Source organism: Biomphalaria glabrata, chromosome 9 (genome assembly GCF_947242115.1).
Source record: "Biomphalaria glabrata chromosome 9, xgBioGlab47.1, whole genome shotgun sequence".
Taxonomy (NCBI): domain Eukaryota; kingdom Metazoa; phylum Mollusca; class Gastropoda; family Planorbidae; genus Biomphalaria; species Biomphalaria glabrata.
This window is the reverse complement of record NC_074719.1, coordinates 24638130-24662769: the sequence shown is the minus strand read 5'-3', so window position 1 is coordinate 24662769 and position 24640 is coordinate 24638130. Positions and strand designations below refer to the sequence as shown.

General features: G+C 33.1%; 2 long non-coding RNA genes across 5 annotated transcripts in view; one reads left to right on the top strand and one right to left on the bottom strand.

Annotated features, from left to right (window-relative positions):
* Nucleotides 1-1138: 1138 nt before the first annotated feature.
* Nucleotides 1139-8536, top strand: LOC106056761 (uncharacterized). 3 transcript variants are annotated; one of them, XR_008779714.1, is made up of 7 exons: nucleotides 1139-1619; nucleotides 2541-2586; nucleotides 2745-2873; nucleotides 3755-3835; nucleotides 4346-4503; nucleotides 4768-4874; nucleotides 5145-8536. It is a non-coding gene; the product is annotated as an uncharacterized LOC106056761 (long non-coding RNA). The 3 variants fall into 3 exon arrangements; XR_008779715.1 differs by having other exon boundaries at nucleotides 2745-3835; nucleotides 4768-4839; XR_008779713.1 differs by having other exon boundaries at nucleotides 2745-3835.
* Nucleotides 8537-8915: 379 nt separating this feature from the next.
* The window catches only part of LOC129928100 (uncharacterized), a 37805-nt gene continuing 22080 nt past the window's right edge, over nucleotides 8916-24640 (bottom strand). The window contains exons 1-3 of one of the 2 annotated variants that reach the window (XR_008779717.1): nucleotides 15591-15726; nucleotides 11387-11523; nucleotides 8916-9685 (exon numbers count right to left, since the gene is read on the bottom strand). This is a non-coding gene — a long non-coding RNA (uncharacterized LOC129928100). Of the gene's footprint in view, nucleotides 9686-11386; nucleotides 11524-15590; nucleotides 15727-24640 lie in introns of those variants that run through there. The other variant, XR_008779716.1, reaches the window with a different exon arrangement.

Sequence of the window (24640 nt, the reverse complement as noted above, 5' to 3'; positions counted from 1 at the left end):
CAGTATAACTACTGGTGCGTCCGGTGACCTTGTCTGAAACTCATGCACTACGTCAGCGATTATTGCAGCTGCAGCTTCCGTTTTGGCTGTAGGCGGAACATAAACCAGGACTATGTAAATAACACCAAAGTCTCGTGGCAAATAAAAAGGTCTCAATGAAAGCGCCAGTAGTTCTAGATCCGGACAGCACATTCTCTTTTTAACCGTGTAGTTGGTACAGTATTTGAGGTTGATGTACACACAAAGCCCTCCACCTTTCTTCTTCTTAGACTCAGCCGTTCTGTCAGATCTCACGCAAGAGAAACCATCAATAGCAATCAGGTTGTCGTTGTCATCCTCCTCTAACCATGTCTCAGTAAAAGCCAATAGACAACTTTCCCTAAATACGTGATCGTAGCGTATATGGGCACATATCTCATCCACTTTATTTCTTATTGAGCGGACGTTAGCTAGAATAATTGTATGTTGATATAATATTCATCTAGATTCTAGTATTTCTAGATTAATCTGTCTAGATTCTAGACCCAGGACCAGGAGAATTTAAAATTTTTTAAATGTGATGTACCCAACTAGCCTAGGTCATCAATCATAAACAAACAACATTTAGTCACTTGATAATATTGATAAAACAACGAGAAAAAAAAAACTGATATTGTGTATTAAAAATTAGATCGTAATTTGTATAGAAGAGATAGAGACGTGGCTAAATGTTGTTTGTTTAGGATTGGTGAATGAGGTACATTGTCATTTGTGGCGTGTGGTACTAGATTTATAAGATACTCTATAGTGTCTATACCCATTCTTCTTGATTCTATAGACCTAGAAATCTATATAAATATATTATTCTAGATTCTAGATCTAGATCTAAATGTCTATATTTTATACAGGGCCTGTCCTGACAATTGCGGGGCCCTATGCGAAACTGATTGCGCGGGGCCTAGTTTGGGTGGGAATAAGGATGAAGTGAAAGTGATTTTGTATTAGAAAATAAAGTCGACTTGAATTTTATTCATTCTTTAATAAGTACAAAATTGCAATCAAATTTACCTTACTTTACGAACCTTGCAACCTATGGCACATTTATATATGCCAGTGACGATAAAAGTAAATAAGGAATTTGAACTTCCGATGGAGAAAATTCATCCATTACATTTTATTACATGAAAGCCGACAATGACTTTTTTGTTATGTTTTTTGGTAACTAGAATGTCTAGATCTACTAATCTACTAGATTTCTAGATTTAAGATTATAATGATGATAAGATCTAGAGTCTAGATCTAGAATGTTAATCTAGATCTAGAAATAGAATTAGTAAAATTAGTTATTTAAATTAGTGCGGGGCCCTTGCTGCTTGCTAATTGCTTGACACTTGACTTGAAAGCGCGGGGCCCACTGCGACTGCATTAAAAATGATAACATAGGACATAGTACTCATAGGTTGCAGTGGCCTAAGTCTAAGGCTAAGACCGGCCCTGATTTTATACGCCTAACAGAGCTTCATGAATTGATGAAAAGTGAAAAGACATTTATACTAGACTAGCAGCGTCCTAGGAATGTCTGAAATCAGCTAGAATCTAGAGATTGAGAGCTTTTAAAGACCACAGCCCAGTTTAAACAGGTAGAATAGATCAGATGTAATGTAATATCATTATCATGTATATAATTAAATATAATAAATAAATTAATAATATGTATTGCACATAGATATAGATGTAGAAATAATGTAGATGAACAAGATTGGCAATTTACGGAATGAGATTACATATTATATACATATTATATTTACCAAGCGCAGAAAAAAAGGGGGTGCGGTGGCCAAGTGGTGTAGTGCTTGGATATGAACCTGGGGCCTTGGGTTTGAATCTCGGTGAAGACTATGATTTTGAATTTCAGGACTTTAAGTTGCCAGAGTTCCACCCAATTATAATGGGTACCTGACATTAGTTGGGGAAAATTAAAGGCGGTTGGTCGTTGTGCCAAATGACACCCTGCTCGTTAACCATTGGCCAAAGAAAGTGATGACCTTGACATTAACTGCCATATAGATCAAAAGGTCTGAAAAGGAAAAAAAAGGAAAGGGCAGAAATGTCTACAAGTATGCATCTTGTGAGTAAGGTTTATCATCTAAAAACATGCATTTCCCATGCAAAAGCAAATAAAAGTTGTTGCTAATCATAACTAGATCAGCGGGTCAGTGCCTGGAAATAAACTAGATTCTTATTGCCATAAGGTAAAGATTTTTTACCTTTTTTTTTTCACACGCTGACACAGGAATATTTAAAATTTATTATTCTAGTTCGAACTTGCTGATGCAAATAAAGTGGAGTCCCTTTAAATGTGTCAATTTATTTCTAGACTCTTGAAAACTGATTGGGAATTGATTGATTGTTTAGTTCTAATTCATTAGACTTTTAAAGCGTTAAAAAGTTTTAAAATGTCAGGCACCACGAATTTTATGTAAATTTAGATTTAGAATTAAGAATTAAATAGATCCCATTTTCAATAAACGTATTCTATAACAAACTTTTTTTTCCTTCAGCTGTATGTCAAAATAATACACGGCCAAATAAAAGTCTTTGGAAAAGGTTAGCAGGTTTTATGTGAATTTCCATGATTAGATTGTGATTCAGTTCTTAGTGAGGTTTTAAACTGTGTACTGTACACAACATTTTTAAATGTAAATCTAATTTTTTGAGAGTTTATGACTTGATTAAACAATATTTTTTATGATGCATTGTTTCAGAGTTATTTGTAAGAGCTTCAATATTGCAATACTATGCAAGATGAGGATATGCTTTCTAATATGCTTGTAACAATTACTGATAATTACCCATGACTTTTTTTGTCAAATTAAACACATAGTCTGCCAGTGGTAAGTTTTAATTATTTTTTCATTCTGTGTCTGTCTTTGGTGGTAGCATTTATGTAACGGCCCCTTGAGGAACGGCACCTGGATTGTGACAAGGTTCTGGGAGCTTTTTTACAACTCCACACAGTGCAATGAGGATGCTCTCGCACCCCCTTAGGCACCCCCACGGGAGTCTTGTTTTGCTACCCTTTAGCCTAATCGTTACCTCCTACGATCATTTCCACCCGGGCGCCACTATGAGGCAGGGTAGCATGCCCGGGAAACATTGCACCATAAAAAATAACTCTGAAACAAGGCACCATTTATTCCAAATTGGCTATTTAAGTTTGTGGAATGTTTGCATATGCTGCCCAGCCAACTGATATGTTTGCATGTGCTGCCCAACCAACTGATATTATATATGCTCCATGATGCATTATTCTAACATGGCTGCTTGGTGGTTTGGAATCTCAACAAGAAAACAAGTGCCTGGGCCCACTTTCTCTTTCTACTATTCTGAAAAACCCTATGTTCTCTCGCTATAGACCATGACACGATTATATTTTGTATGAAAAATATTTCCATTCATCTATCTCAACCACAATGGGTTCAAAATTTTATTTTCAGCGATGCCACCAATTTGCAAAGCATTAGTTTCATTCCATTGTGCACATTCCTTGCACAAGATATTGCACCAATCTGATTTATCCACTCTTAACATTTGATGCTGTAGCATGTCACTAAGCCTAACAATTAGTCATGATAATTGTTTTATGCTTAAGTGGCTGCTTTATAGATTACATAGTAATATGTTACTTCAAAAAAAGATAATTATGTAATAAGCATTTCATGTGTCAATATAGATATATATTCATGTTAATCAGTGACTTGAACTCTGCTTATAGTGTTAGAATGTCCATATTTGCATGTGTACTGTGTGCCACGTTCAAATGCTTAACCCTCTGCATCCTGCTAAGCATTGTGATGTAAGTAAAGAATAGTAGCTTACAATGTACAGGTTTTTTTTTTTTTTGAAGGAATGTTTTTTATATGAAACAATAAATGGTAATAAAGAGTATAAGAGCGTGTAAGTGTTCAAAATCCTATTGAACTGAACTACTATTAACTACTGTTATAATATTGATTTTCAGTGTGTAAACAATATTTTTAAAGTTATAATTTAGGTCATTAACTGCTTCTAAATAGTTCGTGAAGTTCTTACGCTTCTTTTTCAGGAATGTGTCATGTGCAGTCTTGTCTGAGCCATTCATCTCATTGTATTTGTCTTTTATCAATTAGGTTGAATTATACCCTACTTATGACAGTATAACTACTATTTCTAAAAACATTTCCCATTTCCAAGCAATATATTTTCTTGCACATTTAGCAATTCTCAGTTTCAAAGATATGCACATGAAATAAGAAAATATGTAGAGAAATAGTTATAGCATATTTTCATCTTATTGTTAAATTAATTGTAGATATATCTCTTTTAGGCTTGTAAACAACTACATATCGAGAAAAGTATTTGCCTGGAAAAAGGTAAAGAGATTCAGACCAACATCTACATCACAATACAGGAGCATTGTAACCACTGCATTAGTTGCAACTGTCTTGAACTGTGGCAAGAGTACAAGGCTACTGGAAATAATGAGTTAGTCACTTTTTCCATAAACATATTCTCTCATTAAGCTCCATTTCATTCCCACCCTTTTTGTTATTATTTGTAATGCTGACAACCAAAAACTTTACAATCACATTTTATTTGATAACTTATTTTGTTGGTAGTTAATTATTAAATTATTATTTTATGTTAGCAATGTTTATAACAAAAGATTGTTCACAATTCTAAAATATATTTCCTAAGTGAGACATTAGTTATCACAACTCATTAAATTTATTAAATTGTCTTGCACAGAGCCTGTTCAGTGTGCCCAACACCTTCTGGGTACCTGGTAAACTATGAATAGTTAACATGCCCGAAATCCAAGTAATTATTGATAGCCGAAGTAGAGATACTTGAGGGTAATATGTCAACTTGCTGTAGTTTTAATTTTTAGTGATACAATAATTCTCCTAGACAGCGCACAAATCTGGCCCGGGTTACTAGGGCTGCCTTGAAGTAAATTTGTAAGCTAAAAGTGGATTATATCTCTAGATGTACTATCAAAATTATCTTTTTAAAAATTTAAATCTTTATATACTGGTACTATCTATAGACCTATATCTAGATTAATTTTTTTAACATTTTTATTTATAAATCATTTTAATGAATGCTTTTTGTTTTTTCTTCAGATTGTGAAGTGGAATCAAGTAAAGACATGCTCTACCGTACAGCCCACGCCATATGTCAAGATAAAATTATCAAGAAGCCATTGAATGAGGAAAAAAACTCATTCATTGACATATCAGACTGTTATGATGTTATGATGGGAATAGGCATCTCTTTGCATTATAGGTGTGTGCATAGATTTTCTAACAGGTCTTGTCAACAACTTCCAACAACTTAGCTGAGAGCATGAATGCAATTGACCTTGCGGTCTGGAAACAACAGCATGATTGCTGTAGTAATCATCATTATTCCAGCAAATCTGTGGAACAGAACAGTGACGTAATTTTGTGGAATCGTTCTGTGGCGAAATACAATTTCAGATATGTCGATGCTGAGTGATGAAACTTTTAAAGCTGTGGTTGAGTTTAACTTGACTGCATCAATCATGCCCATAAATGTATTGGGACAGCCCTTTGAAAACTTGCCAAAGAAAGCCATCTCATGGCAAAGTTGTTGGCAGGTTAACAGAAACAAAAAATGTGACAGTCTACAAAATTTTTATCTTGGTGCTATAGTGGACAATGTTTCAGATGTTTCCAAAATGAGGAATGCTGTTTGGGCGGGAGTATACCACTCCATATCCAGATACTGAACACCATCATTGACAGTGTCCTCCGAAAAAATGGTTAGTGCTGGCACGAACAGGCCATTCACCCGTTTTCACAGTATTTTATATTTGATATGAATAAGTTGGCTGAAAGGGTAAAGATATTTTCACATTCTACTTTTCTGTTGGTGGCAAAATAAAAAAAAATGTGAAGGGAACATTTGTCTTGTTTACCATCGATCTAAATTCAATCTACTAGATCAGTAATACACAAACTAAGGCCTGCAGGTCCTATCCAGCTAGCATTTTATAATATACTATTAAGCTATTTTTTAAAATCTGTAATAGCTGTTATGCCCTAATATAAATTACATATTTCTGCTATCAGATTTCCAATTTTTTTTTAGAACTCCTAAAATCTTCTAAAATCTTGCCTATTCTCCTAAAAATTTTACCCAATATTTAAAAAAAATAAAATAATTTTGCTTATTTCTCGCTAAAAATGTGAAAAAGAAGTAGAGTGTCTAGGCATTCTTATTGCATGATTGGCTGGCTGTGTTAATGAGTTCACCAGTTACTTTCACCCATGTGTTTAAGCGTGACCTCATGATTGAAGAAGTCTTTAGCTCAAGCCGGCATTTCATCTGACATTATATTATTTTAGCTAGTATCAAGATCTAAGTTAGATCTTATCTTCTTATCTTAGAAAGTACAGATGTTACTTTAAAAAAGATGAATATGTCCTACGTGTTTCCCTGGGTCAATCTAGTCATGCATGTTAATCAATAACTTAAATTTTGTCAAATATAATAATCTTTATTATCCATAAGGAAGAAGGAGCATTTTTACAAAATTGTCTTAGCATATGGTGTGTCTTTCTGGGTATTTTATTAGGTTTTGTTTTTGTATTTGAAGATTATGTTTCATTGTATTATGTATAATTGCTACTTTACTTTTAAAACTGAATTAAAAGATTTTTCTAAAGGTATTACTCTAATCAAATGTGAATATTCATTTGTTATGAATGTCACTGCTCTATTTGTGTCTGTTCCAGTTTCTTGTTTTCTTGAGTTGAGAGGTCCCAAACGGAGGATGCATATTCTATTATTGGCCTAACCAAGGTTAAATAACATTTTAGTTTTACATTGTTATTTTAAATATAAATTTCTTTTAATAAATCCTAATTCTTTGTTTGATTTTTTAATAATTTCATCAATAAGGAGATTCCATGATAGTTTTTCATTTATTATAACATCTAGTTATTTTGAGTTTTTAGTCTGTTTTACTGGTTTACCATGAATAAGATAAGTGGAATTAATTTTTTTTAGTTTTTTTGTTATTCTTAATAACTGACATTTTTCTGGGTGGAAAGACATGCTCCAATTTGATTCCCATTTCTTCATCTAATTCTCTTTGTAAAATTTCTGTATCTTGTGTTGTTTTTATTGTTCTATATATTATGCAATTATCTGCAAATAATCTGAACTAATGCAATTTTGTAAATTATTTCTGTAAATTAGAAATATTTAGTGGACCTATGACCGTTCCTTGGGGGTACACCTGAGTTTAATGTTGATTTATTATTACAGTTTGTTATCTCCCTATCTGAAAATCCTTAATCCATTTATGCAATAAACAAGCAATGCCAAAATATGTTAATTTTTTAAGCAAGCTATGATGGTGAACTTTGTCAAATGCTTAGAAAAATCTAAGATTGCACATTATCTAATCTTTTTAAAAATTCATCAATTAGTCCTATTAGTTGTGTTTCAAATGATATATTTCCTAAAGCCATGTTGGCTTTAAGTAAGGACATCATGTTTGTCTTGGTGGTTTAGGATGTTGCTACATATTATGTGTTCTATAATTTTACATGTGATGCTGGTGAGTAATACAGGATGAAATTTCCTGGATCAGATTTTTCTCCTTTTTTAAATATGTTATTGATGTTAGCTTCTTTCCAGTTCCTCAGTACTCTTCACTGATGAAGAGATGCCTGAAAAAGTATTTTGAACACTAGTGCTAGCAAATACAAAAACAAAATTTAATAAAATACTCTGAAAGACACAAAGATAAAGGCACATTCCTCGTCCCATATGCTAGGACAAATTTGTACAAATACTCCTTCTTCCCTAGTGCTATTAGAGCATGGAATGGGTTGCCTGAGCTAGCCAGGAAAACCAGTGACTTGGCAGAATTTAAGTCATTGGTTAATATGCATGACTAAATGCATGACGCGTAGGACGTAATCATCTTCTTTTTTGAAGTAACGTCTGTATTATGTAAGATAAGATAAGATAATAGCTTAGTTGTTTGAGTAATCTAGCTTGTATACCATCAGGTCCAATGCTTTATTTGCTAATAGTTTTGGATCCCTTTTTCTAGTGAAGATAATTTGCACATAACCTGAAAGCTACCTGAATTTGAGTAAATTTAATGTAGGATTTTTTTATTTTGCGATAGTTATTATACTTACCTCTAAATTATATATGTTTAGTTATTTCCTGACAAAATTGTTTTATAATTGAAATTTTATTTAGTTTTTTTTTTCATATTCTCTTATATTGTTTGTTTTTGTAATATATGTCTGCCAAATGTTAAGACTTTAAAACTATTTGTGCTACAGAGTTCATATTTGGTATACTCATTCTGAACATAGATATCTACAAAGAAACTTTTTATATTTGATATTTTTTTTTGTTTTTTAGCATTTCAAAGTTTAGAATTTTAAAATGTATATGTATTTTTTAAGGTCACAACACTAAAACAAAACATAAATAAAAAGCAATAAAAGAGAACTAAATTTCCCTTCATGTGTTTTTAATACTTGTCTTGTTTGATACTTATGTGAAAAATATTTATCTAAAGTATTATTATTTTAGTTATAAGCTTTGTTGTTAGTTGTTAGGCGGCCATCTTGGATTGTTCTCATAGCAACCGGCAGTTTTAAAGTCAAAAACTTGTTTCTAAATGTTATATTCAGTACTATTAAGATAAAATAAAATATTTAGATATATAACATTTTTCATTTCATATTTTATAGATTTGTTCCTCTTCTTTCTTACTCGTATATCTTCTTAAATATGACCTAACCTCGTGACCTGTGACGTAGATACTGTTGGTCATGGCCGGTGTCACTTTTGTGTTCAGCTTGATGGTCCCCCCCCCCCCCCAATCTCGCGCCTTTCAAAACACTTTTTTTTAATCTCTTCTTTCTAGTTAGAAAAAAAAAAAAAAAGAAACATTCTGCATATTTTGCATATATTATTTTCAATTCAGACTTTATTCACAAGAGAAAATAACGTAATGTGTGTATCCATGGATTGATCTTTAGAAAGCGAATCAACAAACAATAGAAAAAACCTGGACGAGAATCAACGGCCGTAGCCCCGGGTGTGTACTGCTAGTTAGTCTAGGAAGGCTTTAAAGCTGAAGTTTCACTAATAAACTCGTGCAGCGTGATTACTTATTTACTTATAAATTTCACAAGATCACTTCATTAATGATTGAATTATTGAAACTAATTAGGTTTAAAAGTGCAATCTCCAGCTTAATTAGCTAAATAGTTTAGTCTCATACCGTCATAGGCCTAAAGATAATATTTATTTAAAATATAAAAGTGAAATGATATAAATATTTCAGAAAAATCAAAGCTACAATTTCTCGACTTCCTTCGATTGTAAAGGGAAGTAATGTTTGCGTGTTGTTTCGTGTCTTAGGCCACATCTGGCAAGAACAGCTCACACTTGAGTGTCTTCAAGAATACTAGTTCTCTTGTGTTCCCCACATATCTGCAGTCCTCTTCAGATCTTTCAAGCAGACGTGTTGTGCTGTTCACTAAATGGACATTTATTTCTCCAAGAAATCACACAAGACGCTTGACTTTGGAACTCCACAATTCTATTTATTTTTGTACAAAGCTTCTATCAACTCTGTCTCACTAAGTTTTTCTTTTACCTGTTGAAATAAGAATCAATAATAAAAAAAAAGTAACCAACTAATTAATTATTTTGATTGGTATCTCGAACAAAGGAAATAACTTGTACTTGACTGCTTATGTGGTAGGCCTATAACATTGCGCTATACAAAAACAATTGGTAAAGAAATGTTTAATCGCACAAATTTATTATTGTTAGTCTGGATTTATTACGAATTTAACTACATGACTGATCTAAACTAATTGATACAACTACGCTTGATATAATTAAAAAAAAAAGTATTTAAAAAAAAGAAAAAAATTAATTATCTTGTTAAATGTAGCAACCACATTTCAAAGCTGCCAGTATCATGCTAAGAATGCAATACGGATTGGTTATGTTACGGTTAAAGGGACGTCACCGTAGAAATACTCTATTCCATAAGTTTGTCTTATTTTTTCCCTTTGTTTTAGTTCCGTATCGAATTGTGTAATTTATTGCTCATATTTTCATGTTATTTTAGTCCATAGCGCTTCGTGTTGCGTTAATCGATGCCAAGTAATATTAATACTAAGTTTAATATTTTAAGTCCAATTATTTAAATACTAATTACACTTTTACAATTCCATCCACGCTCTCACTCTCCTCGGGTTTTTCTTCTTTACTAGTTGGTATGGCTCGGGGTTAAAGGTCATGGGGCTACTAGCCTTAACACAACATGGCTACTATTCAAAGTATTTAAAGTTATTGATGTACAGTTTTGATTTGTAATTTACTATTTTTTCCAATGATCATTTTGAATTAACCAAAATACTAATACTTCCCTTTTTTTTTTTTAATAATCAAATTTGTTTGTAATACAAAAGAATGTCTAGATCAAAAAGAGCAACACGTGTAAACACGTGTCCAGAGAAGATTATTGTCTACTCATTTGGTTTTGGCTGACCAAAAAAAAAATGCTCTTCATAAATTAAACAAATTAAAGCTTTTATATAGCGCTACTTTCATGCTTGTAAAGTACAGTTTGGGTGTTGTTTCGTGTCTTAGGCCAAATCTGGAAATAACAGCTCACACTTTAGTGTCTTCAAGAATATATATATGGATACGATCATTCAACATCTCCTATGAAGTTTAAAATAATTGCCAATATTAATGTTTTTTTTTGTTTGTAAGAGCAACTTTGTTTGGTTTAATGAAATGTCCAATACAATTCCACTTGAGCTATGGATAGATGGATTATGGTCTCTCCGGATGATGTTGCTATTCTGTTGGTCACGTCGGCCTGGTGTCACTTTATCTTGTCAGCTTAATGTCATACTTCTCCCTCTCACGACTTGAAAACAAACATTTTTCTTCTTCTATTGTGAGTATACCACTGTATACAGTTGTTTATTATTTTGGAAGATTTAAGTGAAGTATTTGGTGTTATCATTAAACTCAGTTGCAATCTGCATATTTTCCATGTAAATTATTTTAAATGCAGACGTTCCTTCAAAAGAAAGATAATAACGTCCTTAGAGTGTCTACGTATATAAATCTTCTGAGAGTAAATTAATTTTTTTTTTAAATAAAATATGTACCGCACTTTTTGCTTTAAGGAAAAGACTATTTCAGAAACAGTACAAAAAAGGCGAATACAGTAATCTATTTAATATTCAACAGTACAAAAAAGGTGAAGACAGAAATCTATTCAATATAAATAGCAATAAGCAGCATTAAAAAAGTTTTTTTTTATCAATACCTCCTTTAAAAATATGTTGGTGGTCTATTATTTTTCATTCCATGTTCTTCTTGTTATGCTTCATTATTGCAAGAAGTGGTGGTATAAGCTGAATTAGTTCCCTTTATAGGTCGTCGTATGTCTTAGTGAACACAGGCCTGAAAAATAGAACCAGACTAACTATCACTAGCGGATCCAGAACTTTGGAGTGGGGGGGGGCGATTTTTTTCCAAACCCTAACCCTAACGCCCAGTAAACCCTAACCCTATGCATAAACGTGCGTACAGCACATACACACACACATATACATACATATATACATACATATTTATATATCATTTCTCAACCTTCGGCGAAAAACAAAACAACTGGGGCAGCTCTATAAGGTTTTCTTGTGGGGTTCGGAGCCCCGACGAAAAAATAGTTTTCTTGCTTTTTTCACTGCAGAAACGTATTCTCCTGACATCTTCAGCTCTTTATTCATCAATGGAGTTCGGGGCGAAGCCCCGACGCCAAAAGCGTTTTCTTGCATTCTTCATTGCAGAAACGCATTCTCCTGACAAGCACAGCTCATTTATTCATTAATGGAGTTCGGGGCAAAGCCCCGACGCCGAACGCGTTTTCTTGCATTCTTCACTGCAGAAAAGCATTCTCCTGACCTAAAGCTCATTATTCATACTATTAAAAAAGGACCTTTCGAGTTTCGAATAATGTTGTACTTGAAAAATATTTTAATATGAATTTATAGGCCCATAATACATTGCAAATAAAACCGGTTTGTTCCTTGAAAAGATAAGATACCCCACATATTTAGATTTTTGCTTTGAGGATCGCCGCTGAAAAAAAAGTTATTCGATAAATAGTGTTCAAGAAAATAAAAGTATAAATATCGAGTTATAGTCCCAAATTTATTTAACTAGAAAAATACCAGATTGAGTAAAGGTTGGGAAAAGGCGACTAGGGATAGATTACCTGGGTTTAGAACTCATCTCAATCATGACTCTTATACTAAAAAATTTTGTTTGAATTCTAACTTTTCCAATGCAAAGTCTTTCTTAAAATAATTATGATAAATTCATGTGAAATTACATAAACTTTGTCTGAAAAGGGAAGGGGCGGTAGAGTGAAAATGATTAATCCTCGCTCCTTTAATAATTTCTGCTTAAGATTGCATTTGGCATTAAAGAATAGGGGTGGGGCGACTCGATATAAGAATTTAATTTATAGTATATATAAATTATATTAGTGACAGATTTTTTAAATTTTTTAATTTCTTAACTTAATACAAAAAGAAAAAGTATTGATTTGTACGATGGGGGAAATGCGATTGCATGTATCGCCCCTCCCACCTGGTACAACCCTTTTTTATTTAAATTTACTAATGATACAATTTGAGATTAGAGTGTGGTACAACATAATATACAATGGGTCACATATCAATACGTAGTTTATATTATATAGATATTCAACTAATTTTGTTCACAAACTATGATTCTCCACAAAAATAGGACCGCCCCCCCCCAGCACTCAGAGGGCTAGAGTGGGAAGGGCAGTACATGCAATCGCCCCCCCCCCCTCACCCCACCGAATCGGCTAAAATACCAGAAAGGGACCGACATAATATAAAATTGATATATTTATTCAACTAATTTTGTTCTCAAACTATGATTTCTCCATAAAAACGGACCGCCCCCCCCCACTCAAAGGGTTTAGATGGGAAGGGCAGTAGAGGTATTCGCCCCCCTCCCCCAACCAATCGGCAAACAGGGAACGACATAATATAAAGATTGGTTAAAATATCAATAACAAATTTCACAAATATAGATATTTAATTGATTTTGTTAGCAAGCTGTGATTTCTACAAATAAATTGGACCGCCCCCCCACTCGAAAGTTTAGGGGGGGGCGGGATTGATACCATCGCCCCCTCCCAACCTCACCAAATCGGTCAATATACTAGAGGGGGGGGCGAAATAATCTAAAAATAGGTTGAAATATAAATAATTAGTATATATTTTTAACATAAGTAATAAATTCGTATACAAATTGTGTGAATCCTATACTAAAGTTCGTCCGCCCCCCTGGATCCGCCAGTGCTAACTATACAATCTTCCACCAACAGAGTGGTTATCGTGTTGGCTCCAGAAGCCTGTGAAGGCTTGAGCCATGAGTTCGAATTCAGGTCGTTCCACTTTAAAAAAAAAATATAGAATGTTTTTTTTTATTGTTAATCTTAATATAAACTTTGTTTTTTTTTTTAAAGCATTTTTAAAATGTATTTCTTTTTTTATATATATTAAAAATATGTTTTCCTTTATATTATCTAGTGCGCTACTGTTCAATCTCTTTTGTTGACCAACGGAGGGAGGGGATATCTGGGAGAAGTTTTCCGTCCTGCCTTTAGGCGCTCAGCAAACACATTCGAGTTGGGTTTCGAACTTGAGCCCTTTGATAAATAGCCAAGCGGTTTAAGCCTCTCAAAAACACATACCACATAGTCTACTGTAAGTTAAAAAAACAACAACTTTTCTTCAATTTAAAATTCATTCAGCACCATTAGGAATCCGAGCTACGGAAAGCAACGGAAATTCTGTTTGGACTACAATTGTCAGCGAATCCAATAATGACGGCAAGAGAAAGACCTTAGTGGTTAGCCACTTGGCGTTACTTAACCAAACATGTCTTGCTATTTGAAACTACTCTGAAAACAGTCTATAATTATTGCCCATAGTTTCAGTTACTCTAAAGGGGTTTTCTCAAACTCTCAAGTTTAAGTGGCGTGAACAGTACAAGTGAATTAGGTACTTGACCAGTTACTCATAAGTTCTAAAGGCCTACTTTTCTAAGGATTAGTTTCCCTTTAGTGTTGTTGCGTAGCGTAGCACCAGACCGGTGAAAACGATCGATTGTAAGCGAAGTCTGATTACTCTCTCTCTCTCTCTCTCTTACTCATTCTTTCTCTCTAATTCTTTCTATATCTCTTTCTCTCTCTCACACACATTTCTTTTCTTCTTTCGCGCTCGTTCGTTCTCTGTATCTCTGTCACTATTCTCTGTCCCTTATTCTCTCTCTCTCTCTCTATCTCTCATGCTTTCTCTCATTTATTCAAAATTTTCTTTTTTTGTTGTTGTCTTTTTCTTGCTTTGTTTCTCTTATTCTTTCTTCGTGTCTCATTCTTTCTTTCTTTCTTTTATTCTTTCGTCCTCTCTCATTCTTTCTTTCTTTCTTTTATTCTTTCTTCCTCTCTCATTCTTTCTTCCTATCTTATTTTTTCTTCCTCTCTCATTCTTTCTTTCTTCCTCTCTCATTCTTTCTTTCTTTTATTCTTTCTTCCTCTTTCATTCTTTCTTTCTTCCTCTCTCATTCTTTCTTTCTTCCTCTCTCATTCTTTCTTCCTCTCCCATTCTTTATTTCTCTTATTCTTTCTTCCACTCTCATTCTTTCTTTCTTTCTCTTATTCTTTCTTCCTCTCTCATTCTTTCTTTCTTCTCTTATTCTTTCTTCCTATCTTATTCTTTTTCTTCCTCTTATTCTTTCTTCATCTCTTATTCTTTCTTCCTCTCTCATTCTTTCTTTCTTCCTCTTATTCTTTCTTCCTCTCTCATTCTTTCTTTCATCCTCTTATTCTTTCTTCCTATCTCATTCTTTCTTCCTCTTAATCTTTCTTCCTCTCCCATTCTTTATTTCTCTTATTCTTTCTTCCTCTCTCATTATTTCTTCCTCTCTCATTCTTTCTTTCTTCCTCTTATTCTTTCTTCCTCCCTTATTCTTCCTCTCTCATTCTTTCTTTCTCTCTCATTCTTTCTTTATCTCATTGTTTCTCTCTCTTATTCTTTCTTCCTCTCTTATTCTTTCATCTCTCATTCTTTCTTTCTCTTATTCTTTCTCTCTCTTATTCTTTCTTCCTCTCTCTTATTCTTTCTTCCTCTCTCATTCTTTCTCTCTTCCCCTCTCATTCTTTCTCTCTTATTCTTTCTTCCTCTCTCATTCTTTCTCGCTCTCATTCTCTCCCCCCCCCCCTTCTGTCGCAGCCAAACGAAGAGAGTCTGTAAACATAACTTAATTTACGTGGGAACAATCTGTTAATACTATTGTGTAGACAATCCAAATCAAATACAAGACAGCCCTCTAAATCAGTTACACACTCTGACACACTGTGACAGCCAAACACTAACTATTATACCGAAGCTTAGAATGAGAAAAAAAACATGAATATAGTATTTTACCAATTGCGTCATCTCACTTGACTATAGAAACTAATTCCATAACACCGAGACCAGTGATTGGTCTACTCGTAGATGTCAGCAGAGTTGGGAAGAAGTGGGTACAAAATACAGTCACTTCTCCACTCGCCTAACTGACCTATTCCGTAACGACGCTTTGTCATGGTGTTATAGCTATTTTTTTTTTTAAATTCTGCTGCCTTGTTTATGACGTTTAAGACTTGTTTATGATGATGCAGCCTTGTTTACGATGGTACATCTTTTTTAATGCTGCTATCTTTTTAGCGGAATAGACTCTATTAGTTTTGTGTGGAATGTCCGTCCGTCCGTCCCGTTCAGATCTCGTAAACTAGAAAAGATAGTGAAAAATCCGACATCATAATATTTTAGACCATTCGAAATACAGATGCAACGGCTACTTTTTATTTTCTGTAAGCGAAAAATCTAATTTTTTTAAAAATAACTTATGCAAGCAGTTTTTTCATAAAAATACACCACATTTACAACTATTTATAATAATAGTAACACACACGGAGGCACTTTACATATACCATACTAGTAACACATTTATGCAAACGGTGTTAGATTTTTTCTCAAAAAAGTTTTTTTTTTTATTAAATTTGTATTGCTAAGTTAAATAAGTTCTGTTATACCAACTCCTACATTTACACAAAAAATGTTTAATTTTTTTTAAAAGAGAAAAAATCTATTTAGTGTGCATATAAGTTGGACATAATTTAAACAACAATTAATATGTAGTTTTTCCATATTATAGCGTGAACTGCAGACATCATACATCTCTATATAATACTTCAATTCCTTGAGGAGTAAGAGATTGACCCTTTACAAAACAATTCGATCAATTAGATATTCATTATAAGACATCAGTTAGGCCAGGTTCACATCTAACTTCACATTCACTTTCACCTATCCTTTGGTCTGCTGGATGGCTGTGGTACCACTTAAAATCTGTCAGCCTTCTTCTCCATTGTTCTCTGTCATTTGTCTTTGATAGAATTTCATTCTGATGTTCTTTCTGAAAATATTGAAACCTACCTTTTTACCTGCCTGTGTGGACCACTTCGGGCTCTGATTTTGAGTTTGTCTCCACACAAACTGTCTTTGTAAACTTGTTATGTTTTTGCCTTATAGCCTTGTTTATGGTGTTACAGGTCCTGTTTATACTGCTCCAGCCTTTTTGTTGACACATGTGATGTTGCTAGTTCAGGCTGTCTTGAAGTCAACCAATTACTCTGCAATCGTTTGGGTGTAATTGTTCGGGTGTATTACGTGTAGTTGACCAACAACACAAACAAGAACTGGCACATCAATTGTAACAGGTGAAGAGATGTAGTCAACGATGATGAACAAGTTAATATATATTTATTATGATAAAAGGCCACAGTAGAAGTCTCTGTCACTAAACACGTCGTTACCCTGGAGTGTTCTATCGCTAACTGATTTTCCGGTCTCTAACCCAACATATCCCAAACGTCACTAGTCCCGTTCAATATGCGTCTACTATGGTGCGTCGCTAAATAACTAAAATAACTAACCTATATAAATAAGGTGTCTAACAGATTCCTCCCCCCCTTGAAAAAAAAATATGTCAATATTTTTCCACTACTGTCAAGTCTTACAAGGGCATTTTCAATTTAAGGGGAAGACCACAAACATAAAATCTTGACATCTTCATCTTGACATCTTCATCTTGACAGTTCCTCATATTCAATGTTCATAACAGTTCATAACATTCCAAAATCATCTTCATTGGTACACCGTTCATCATGGAGGAAAATGTGGCATCTTATGGGCATGTCCTACACATCTCAAATGTTCTTCACTGGCAGTAATCTGATAAAATACAATATTTCAAAAAACAATTACAAACTTTATTTACACATTCAATACATTTTTTCTTACCACCCTTTTATACGCTTTTGTCCATTTTTCTTTTATACTCACCCTTTTCCATAGAACTAACTTTCGTCAATGATATATGAAATGATTCACACAAAAAAAAATATATCCATACTTACTTTTAAATGCTTAACATCAAATTTACTTATCTCCCTTTTTCATAACATATAAATGGTGTCAATATATTAATATATATTACATACTCAATATAATCATCATCAATATAATCATAGTTTATTTACAAAAGTATTTCATTTCAATGTCATTCTAGACAATAGATCAGCTACAATATTCACAGATCCACTAATAGCTTTCACTTCAAATTTATATTCCTGTAGTGCTAAGAACCATCTATAAACACGACTGTTTTTCATGCTCTTTTGCTGTATATATTGAATAGGTTTATGATCAGTTAATAATATGAATTTCCTTCCTATTAAATAGCTCTCTAGCTTAGTAATTACCCATATTACAGCTAAGGCTTCTCTTTCAATGACACTATATTTTTTTTCTGCCTCTGACAATTTTCTACTTACATATAATATAGGATGTAAGTTATCATAGTTCTGCATTAAACAACCACCAATAGCATTACCAGATGCATCAGTTGTGACATAAAATATTTTGTCTTTATCAGGTAGTCTTAATATTAGTTCATGACTAAAAACATCTTTAATTCTGTCAATAGCTTTCACACATTCCTCATTACAAACTACTTTTTGAGGTTTTCCTTTTTTAAGTAAGTCATTTAGTGGATTCACTATTTCTGCTAAGTTCTTTATAAACTTTCTGTAATAATTTACTATTCCCAATATGCTTTTAATTTGTCTTTTTGTTGTAGGTATTTCAATATTAAGTACTTTCTTTATGTTATCTTCAATAGGGCTAATCATGTTGTTATTTACTTTATGTCCTAAGAAAATTATTTCCTCCAATCCTATTTCTACTTTTTCTGCTTGAATTGTAAGTCCACTTTCTTTTATTATTTTGAATACTTCTTTTACATCTACCAAATGTTCCTCCCAACTATTATTAAAAATACATATGTCATCCAAATAGCAAATAACATTTTCTTTGTTTCCAATTATCATGTTCATCATTCTATTAAATGTGGCAGGTGCATTTACTAATCCAAAACTCATATAATTCCATTGAAAAATACCATATGGTGTTACAAATGCTGTGTAAGGTTTTGCATTTTCTGTTAAAGGTATTTGCCAATAACCTTTAGTTAAATCTAATTTAGTAAAAAATTTTGCTCCATTTAATTTATGTAAAATATCCTCTATATTTGGCATTGGATATGGGTCAAATTCTGTGATGTTGTTAAGTTTCCTATAATCAATACATAACCTTATATCTCCATTCTTCTTTTTGGCTATCACAATTGGTGAAGCATAAGGAGATGTTGATGGTTCAATTATACCTGATTCTAGTAAATTGTCTATTTCTTTCTTTACTTTGTCTTGTAAATGTAGCGGTATTCTATATGGCTTAAGCTTGATAGGTTTTGAGTCTGTTACTTTAATGTCATGTTTAATAATATTAGTTTTTCCTGGTATGCTGGAAAAAATTTCTTTGTATTCCTGTATTATTTTAGTTATATCTTTTGACTTTTCCTTAGTTAGATTATTAAGATTAATCTTTTGCCAAGTTTGATTCTCTTTTGTTTCTATTACAGGTATTTCCTTAATATCATTTTCATTATGATTTTCATTTGTTATTATCATCAAGCATTCTTCTCTTTCTGAAAATTTATTTTCTATTTCCTCCTGAATGTTTTGTATCAACTCATCTTCTCTATCATGATACAGTTTCAAATTATTTATGTGATATGTTTTAATTTTCCCATTTATTTCAATTTGATAATTCACATCACTAATTTGTTTTATCACCTTAAATGGACCTTTCCATTGTTTACCAATTTTATTTTTCAGGTCATTTATCAATATTAATACATTGTTTCCTACTTCTAGTGTTTTCAATTGTCTTTTCTTATTTATATTCTCATGAGCACTTTGTTTGTACTTCTTATTGTTGTTATATGCTTGAGTCCATATTTCTTTCAATTCTGTTGTGATTGTTGTTTCACTGTCATTATTTAATTTATTCTCATTGCCTATTAGATTTTCTTTAAAAACATCTAATTCATCTCTGGGTTTTCTTCCATGTATTATTTCATATGGTGAAAATTGTGTTGCTTCATGGATGTTGTTTCTATGAGCAAATAGTACATAGTTAATGTAATGATCCCACTTGTTCTGATTATTCTGAATTATTTTTGTTAGTGATCTTTTTAATGATCCACCATATCGTTCACATAAACCGTTACTCTCCGGGTGGTAAACCGAAGAGTATATGTGTTGTATATTGTATTGTTTAGTCCATTTCTTAAATTGTTCTGACTTAAACTGAGATCCCTGATCACTCAATATAATTTTAGGTATACCATGTCTTGTAATTACTTTTTGAGTTATGGCATTAATGATATTTTCTGCACTTGTATTTGATAATGGGATTGCCTCTGGGTATCTACTAAACATGTCTATTACTGTTAAAATGTATTTGTTATTATTTTCAGTTTGAATTAAAGGACCTATTAAATCAATAGATACTTTCTGAAATGGTGCTGTAGGTTCATCCATTTCTTGAATAGGTGCTTTATTCACTAGGCTTTTGTTAGATCTCTTTTGACATATGTCACATGAGTTTATGTATTTGTTGATTGTTGCTTTCATTTTGGGCCAAAATACTTGTTTTGACAAATTCCTATAACATTTCTTTACTCCCCTATGTGCTGCTAAATTATTATCATGTGTCATGATTAAAACATCTTTCCAATATTTCTGTGGTAAGACAAGTTGTTTTATTTTCTTGTTATCATTACTTGTTTGTCTAAATAATATTTTATTCTCTATACAAAATTTCTCCATTGGGTTATTATTGTTTTTATCTGATATTCTTGAATAAATTTTCCCAATAATATTGTCATTCATTTGTTCTAATGCAAATTTGGGTATTGTTTCTTTTTCACTTTGAGATATTTGTGTTTCAAGACTATTTTGTGTTTCATTTTCTATCTCTCTTTCCTTAACATCTGTATTTTCTATTTGTATTACATTACTGGTTTCTTTTTCTTTATCATTACTTATTACATTTATTGTATTTTCCTGTTTCTTACTTTGTTTATCCATTGATCTTGTTATTATCATACTTGTTATATTTTGTGTTTCTATGTTTTCATGATTTTGTCTTATGTTTTTGTATTTGTTTTGCCAGTCTTCTAATTCTTTTCTTGAACATTCTTTAACTCCTTTTATGTTTCCTACTAACATATCATATCTCATTTCTGGTATTGCAATGCCATCACAATAACCAGTGAAAAATGGAGTTTCAATGTATACCCTTATAGCTTTAAATTCCCTTACAGTGCCATCTGCTAATTCTACTTTCTTAGTAAACCCTTTATACCAATGAGGTTTGACAAATTTAGTTTTTACTGCCAAAGTGTTACAACCTGAATCTCTGATTAATTCCACTGGAATTCTATCTACAAACCCTGGGTACACTGCAAAATTGTTCCTATTTCCTTCCATGAAATATACCCTATCTGTACCTTTATTTTTGTATTCCCTACTGTAACTCCTATATCTATAATTTCCCTTGTCATTCCTATCTCTACTCCTATATCTATTGTTATTTTGTTCATTGTATCTATTTCTACTTCCAGACCTACTATTCCCTCTTCTACAGTTAGCTGCTATATGACCTTTTCCTTGACATTTAAAACAGGTTATTTCACTATATTTTCTATTTCCACTATTTGATCTGTTTCTATTTCTACTTCTATCAACATTTTCTTTGGTGTATCCTATTAAATCTACTTTGCTCTTATCCCTATCAGAAAATGGTTTATTTGGATAGGCATTTTTGTATACTCTCATTATTTCTGTTATTTCATCTATAGTTTTTGGGTTTCTTTCTCTAATAAAAGATTGTAACTGAGGATCACATTTATTTACAAAGTTGTCCACTAGAATAAAATTTTTTAATCCTTCATAAGAGTTATTCACTTTTTCTAATTTTACCCACTTATTGAAAAAATCCTTTTCCATATTAATGGTAGTTTGGGGTTCTATTCCTAATGATGGTATATTGTCAAAGTATTTCTTTCTAAAAGTTGTAGCATTATGACCATATGCATTTAATAACTCTCTTTTTAAAACCTGATAGCTATCATCAATATGATGGTCATGATTTTGGCATATTGTTAGAGCTTGACCATGAACAAAGTCTATCAGTATTTCAGACCATTCTTCTTCAGGCATATTAAATGTAGACATTTTTGCCTCATATCTTTTCAGGAAATCACCAATGTCATCCTTCTGTTCATCAAAACTTTGTATCTTTCTCTTTAGCCATGTCTGTGAATTAGGGTTGTCTCTTTGAGTGGTATAATTATTTGAGTTATTTGTGTTATTTCTTTGTTCAGTTTGGGCTCTGGCTTGTGCTGCGTCCAATCTCATCTTTTCCATTTTAGCTTCATGCTCTCTCTGCCTTTCTTGGTCTTCTTTTTGCTTTTCATATTCTTCCTTTCTGATCCTTTCTTGCCTCTCTATCTCTTGTCTTTGATGTTCTTCTTGTCTTTCTATCTCTTCTTTTTCCCTTCTTATTTTATCTTGACGTTCCATTTCTTCCCTCACAACTTGCTGTACATAAGCGGCTAAGTCTTTTCCTTTTAACTCCATGGCCTTTCCATCCTGCATAGCTGTTTCCTTAACCTCCTTAAGGTCCACATATGATGATGTAGCCATTGTGTTTTATATTTTATATATATTTTTACTTAGCCTATATTGGTTATGGCTATACTTTAAACTTATTTTATATTTATGTTTTTCCACACTTTTATACAAATTTTAAATGTTATGTCTCTATCTATAGATTTAGTAAATGTGTAAATCTAGTCTGAGTTATTATGGTTATATTCAAATCTGTATATTAGGTCCAGTATTACACACAAATTTAAATCTAGTATATTATAGTATGTATAATAATACTATTTAGATCTATAGTTATCAAGAGCACTATGACTTTTAGATCTAGTATGAATAACTATGATCAATTTTAAAATCTGGTATGACTGAAGTCACAGTGAAGTGTTTAGAGTAAATTCAAAGACTGTCTAGAGTCCAGATCTAGATTAGATTATGGTTCTATTTAACCATACGAAACAAATATGTGTATACAATGTCAAATATATCTTCAACAAGATACATATATCTAGAATGTACTACCTTCATTCATTTTTCAATTAATAATATTTCAAAGTAGAGTCTAGATAATCAAATTGTACCAAAGAGATGTACAACAATTTGCAGATCTAAATTTAGCCAGACGATAGTGTTTGACTACATAGCCAGTTTCGGCATTATTCTCATGGCAAAATCATATTTGATTTTAACCGCTCAAACTAAAATTATTTTAGTCTGATTCACAGTAAAAGAATCCTACCCGCACTTTCTATCATTAAGTGAAAAAAAAATACAGATCTAATTAAATTAATAAAAATAAATAATTTAAAATAATATAAACAAATGAAATAATTAAATGAGACTATCACTATGGGTTGGGATGTGACAATATGGCACACAATGATAACGTCACGAAGTAACCAGGCAACAACGGATATGACGTTTATACAAACAAAACAAATTACAATCCTAAACGTATAATATAGCTTTTCATCTAAATTACGTCTTCTACCCCGACGGGTTTTAAGGCGCACCACCTGATTTTACTCAGGCTAACGTACCAAATTTAGACAAAATCTATTTCTAAGGGCAATCTAAACATACACTAATAAGAAAAATGGCACTTAGCTTTTGATAAGAAAGATCCCTTTGTTCGGACTCCCGAATATGCTAGATCACAACAAATTCCACTGCCTCTCTTCCAGTTCTGACTCTGCTCTCCGGTGCTACCAGTATCCCACGTAATGCCACAGATGTCCTGATATGCCACAGCAAAATGTTCTAGTTTCTTCGACGACTGTTGATGACCGTATGTGTAGTTCCGACGACTTTGTGTACACAGTTACTGACGAATAGGTTAACGGTTCTTCTGGCGATGACTTGACTTGTGTAGATGACTACTGACAAATAACAGTCTCTTGACGGCAACTTGATCTGGACGACTGACGAATAACGAATTTCTTGACGATGACTTGATCTGGGCTGACGAATAACGGCTTTCTTGACGATGACTTGATCTGGGCTGACGAATAACGACTTTCTCGACGATGACTTGATCTGGGCTGACGAATAACGGTTCTCTAAAATAGTTCACTGCTTCTGCTGCTACTCTGGTAGTACGACGAAGTTTGCTGTTGTACTCTGCTTCACTAGACCAAACTGTCCAATGTAGACTAGGTGAAACCAAGGTCACCTCCGACGACGTTCCGTTAGACGATTAACGGTTTTCAACGAAATTAAGTGGATGTAGCTGTTTCCACAACTTCACTGCTAACAAGTCTAGGTATGGTCTAGACCGACGAATACTAGATAGATCAATGTTCAGTACTGATAAAGATTACTTCACTAACCTTCCAAAGGTTAAACACAGTGACCGTTATAAACGTGGCAAGCAACCGGTTCAATGAGCAAACTGCTCCACAAGAATCTCTCCAAGGGTAAGACGACAGAGCGATTTCGATTTAGTTAGCTACCAAACTTGTAGTACTCACAATACTTCTGACAGCGGGCAAACTGTCCTTCTCGAACTGGCGAGGTAAAACTTGATACTCAATGTGGCTCCTATGACGAAGAAAAAATATGTCCAACAGGTTCACTAACGATCCCTCACTCGTTATGAATGAACGGTTTCTCTGGTTGTAGGTCGATTCAGCATATGAAGATCAGGCTTTGATAATATACTGGTTAAGCAGACCAGACGTTGCGATGATTACGGTCCTGACGAAGGTCACCCTGAGTTAACGGCTCGTTGAACGTGCGATCAAACAGGCGACGACTGTATGTAGATCCAGAACAAAGTCACTCTGCGATGCTGCTGTGTTCAGCCGTACTCCGATGAAATCTTATAACTTCGAGTGCACGACCCTCACCTGAGTAAACGTT